The sequence below is a fragment of the Solanum pennellii genome, chromosome 9, assembly GCF_001406875.1.
Source record: "Solanum pennellii chromosome 9, SPENNV200".
NCBI classification, from domain to species: Eukaryota; Viridiplantae; Streptophyta; class Magnoliopsida; order Solanales; family Solanaceae; genus Solanum; species Solanum pennellii.
The window spans coordinates 35205508-35209583 of record NC_028645.1 but is presented as its reverse complement, the minus strand read 5'-3'; the positions used below and the strand labels follow the sequence as shown (position 1 = coordinate 35209583).

Genomic DNA, 4076 nt, shown 5'->3' with positions numbered 1-4076 from the left:
GGGAATTATTACTAGGTTTAGTTGCTCAATTTAGAAATGACTTAAATAGAATACTACTTGTGTAAACTAGTTACCAGAAAACCACATACATGACTAGGGGGAATACCTAAAGTAAGAAATTTAGGGAATCTAGGTCTTTTTTGGAGAATCAAAACAAATATGATGACACAACAATATCCTCAAGAGGTTTTGATAATGAAAACATACACCAGGTTCAGAAGAGAAGAAGAACAAACATAGAATGAAAGGGGGGGGGGGGACTAGGAGGCTCTATTTAAGGAAAAGTTACCTAAAGGCTAACAACTCTCCTTGATGGAATAAACTAGGGTTTCCTTGTAAATAGATAATGAGCAAAAGAGAATATTATCTTTCGCAATCATAAAACGCGTTTTTCTATGTAGAACGCTGTAGATGAAAGAAAAACAATAATTAGGTTTTCTTTTTGAAACTAGATGTGTGGTTAGTACAAATTAAATTCGTTGATGAGTGGTAATTATTCAATGTGTGAAACTGAGCTTGTGAGTTTTGTAACAAGAGGTGAATTTGGCATCTCGGAGAGTTTGTAACAAGAACGGGGTTTGACTTCTTAGAGATCAAAGTTAGCACTTATAGCTAATCATTACAGTTGAGGTACTAAAGTTAGTCTCTTTGATTATTGCGTGGTAATATGCTGTTTCTCTTTGAAGTTTAGTGAGAAGTTGTTGAAATCCTACACGTTCTAGGTCATGGTTATCAAGAAGCATTTCCACGATAAGTCTCTTTGTCATTCTATTAAGTTATTATTTTCTCTATTAGTACAAAAAACCTGGTTCTTGTATTTGTTAACTTGTTACGGTTTCTTCAATTGGTTTGAGAGAGGTCTTTTCATATAAAAGTTTCAATCCTTGTAAATGATCAATGGTTGCACCACCTAATGCACATGAAGGACATTAACACCACCATTCAATGGAAAGTCTTATGGATCGATGGTGAAGAACATATGCTATAACTCAAGGAGATAAAGGAATGGGATGTTCCTGACAAGTTTGCAATTCATAACAACGGTTAAAAAATATTCAAATGTGGAATAGTTCCAAATGAGTATAATAGAATTCAGCATGTCCACACGTTAAAGTAAGATGGGAGACACCACAAACAACGCACGAGGGGACAAGTCAGGTAAAGAAATCCATAATTGATCACCTAATAGGCAATATGAGTTGTCCAGAATGAGGGAAGGAAATATAATTTAACACATGCATACATGATTCACTGTCATCATTAACGAAATCTACTCACTAGGAAGATAGTACAAACTGGAAAGACTGTCAGAAACCTTCTTAATGTTGTCCCTGAATCATTGGAAAGCAAAGTTGAAGCAATTACTGAAGCACGTGACCTAGAAATTTTGATGATGGATGAGATTTTTGGAAATTTTTGGCCTATGAGCTGAATAATAAGATATATATAATGAATATATTTATTTACAACATTCTCCAAAGAAATCTTTTATCCACCAATATATCAAGCATAAAAATTCATATGATTTTTTTTGTTGTCATAATAATGTTAATATTAATAAAAGTGAAATAAAATAGAATGTCAAATGATAGAATTAAAACTAGCAAATAATTATAATTATATGATACAATGATGATTATTCTCGCACGGAAGTACTTTTTTGAACTTTTTCCATTATTCTTACTTCTTTTTCATCCTCTCGAGGATTCCTTAATGTTTTCTTTAAGCATAATTTCAATTATAAAACACTATTATAACTACATTATTGAATGTTGATTTTAGAAAACACATTATCACTACATATTAGTTTTTGACATATTATATGATTATGAAACATTTGCTCTTGATAAGCACATTAGTTATGTATATATTTATAAAATATTTAATATTTATAGTTTACATGATAGTATTATACTAAAGAAATTTGCAAAGAAGAAAATTAAAAAAATATATTCATGTGACTCTATAACTAAAGACACTATGTAACCATCGTAAAATGAAATTATGTATATTAGGAAAAATAAATGCTATGATTTCTAATTTTTCCTTTTATTTTAATAAAACAATTTGTAAAATATAATTGAATAACCTATTTACTCTTAAAAAACAGATATAAAAAATACTATGATATCAAAATACAAGAAGAGTTCTATTTTAATAAATTTTTAAAAAAGAAATTTTTAATGGCGTGAAGCGCGGACCCATTTACTAGTAATCAAGAAAATAAAATAGGAGACAAAAGGAAAGATAAGAACCTAGTCCACAAAGCAACCGAAAATGACGATTTCCCGGGAGAGAATATTTCTTTAATGAAGAAGAGGTTCCAACAAATGCAGAAGCCTAGATCATTTGAGAATCCTCAAAAGACGACGAACAAAGACATCAGAGAACGTTATACGACAAATGCAGAAGCCTAGATCATATCATCAAATTTTATTCCTTGTGGACTCTTGAATACAAAAGGAACAACCTAGAAAAGTAAAAAGAGATCAGGAACAATCAACACATTCCTTCAAATCATATACTAATCAATCAAGAGGTTATTTATCTATCAAATAAGCTTTTGCGGCAATGGGAAATTCATCTGGGGAAGAATCTGATGAGGCGGGACTTGAAAACCAATTCTTACTTGCAATGGAAGAAACTGTGTGAGTCCAAAGAAACAATCATGACACAAATGACTGGAATAGGCTCAAAAAAAGATGAAGATGACTAGATGTCCAAGGTAATTTTCATCAAATTTAAGAAAATATGCATCTTTATTCAAATAAGAAAATAGATCTCTATTTTGTACCCTCATAGATGCATATCACTCAACATGTCCTTAAAAAGAGAAATTGTCAAAAGACTATGAATCTCTAAGAGAAGAAAATGAAAATCTTAATCAACGTTTTCATGAATATTAATTAATGACTTCAAATCCTCTAGGAAAGAGAAAAGTATTAAAAACAATGTCGCAGGACTCTGGAGGAAAATGTAAAAGTCATAAGTAACAACGTGCATTCCATGACTAAAAGGAATGAATTAGTTCTCGTTGAGGAACTTCAGAAGCCAAAAATGGAATTACAAAAAAATATGAGATCGACAAAATACTCCACAATGCATGATAATATCCAAAAGATTCAATCATCAACAAAAAAAATTCAAATTTGAACCCATAAATGTATGGCTGCAGAACTGGACAGGGGCAAGTGTTTCTGCTGGAGGTATACAACAGGTCATAGAAAACATCAAGAAGAAGCATTGGAGGAAATTTTAGAAGGAAGTTATAGCAGCTTGCTATGGAGTTGTGCTTTATCATACTTAGCGTGCTAGAAATTGGAAGAAATTTAGAAATAAGAATGTAGATATTATAGAGGCTAAAACTAAGAGAGCACAGAATTGTAGAAGTTTATTAGAGAACTAGAGCTGTAATTAGTTGTTTGTTTTGTTGGAGACCTCATTTCTACCAATAGAAATAAGGTGTTCTTTAATTGTAATTGTGTTTTTTATGGTTATGGTAATCTTTTACAGTTGTTACCAAAAAAAAATTAAATTTGAAATCCTTCACTGAGGAATACTTTTTTCCAACAACCAGAGATTATGAGGTTACTTGGTATGAATCAAGATTGTTGTTTGTGCATGAGAAACTACACAGTTGAAAGTAAATAGAAAATTGATTACTGATGCATCATCAACTTAACTTTGAATTGAATAAATAACAAACATGAACATTCTAACCACTACATCAATCCACAAAAACATATTGAAACAAACAAAAAAATCTATTTCAAAAACCTTCTTTTCCATAATAGAACTAATATCACTAGTTTCAAACTTTTTCACTACTTTATTTAATTTCAACAAAACAACTACCGTAAAGATTTCAAAGTTCAAAATTAACATAATCATTATTCTAAATAATTTCTAACTACTTTTGCATGAGCGGGGAAGCTAGCAAAAACAACCTTTTTACGTCCCACATAGTTAAGGTTAGGGGGATCTAGTAAGGCCTCAAGGGTCCATGCAAACAAAATACATTGTTAACTTACTTTTTAATGTATACAAAATAGATGTTGACCCCCCCCCCCCCCCCC

General features: G+C 31.2%; 1 long non-coding RNA gene across 1 annotated transcript; it reads left to right on the top strand.

Moving 5' to 3' along the window:
* Positions 1-2215: 2215 nt before the first annotated feature.
* LOC114073990 lies at positions 2216-3497 on the top strand. Its single transcript, XR_003574514.1, has 2 exons — positions 2216-2725; positions 3176-3497. It is a non-coding gene; the product is annotated as an uncharacterized LOC114073990 (long non-coding RNA).
* The last annotated feature ends 579 nt before the right edge of the window (positions 3498-4076 follow it).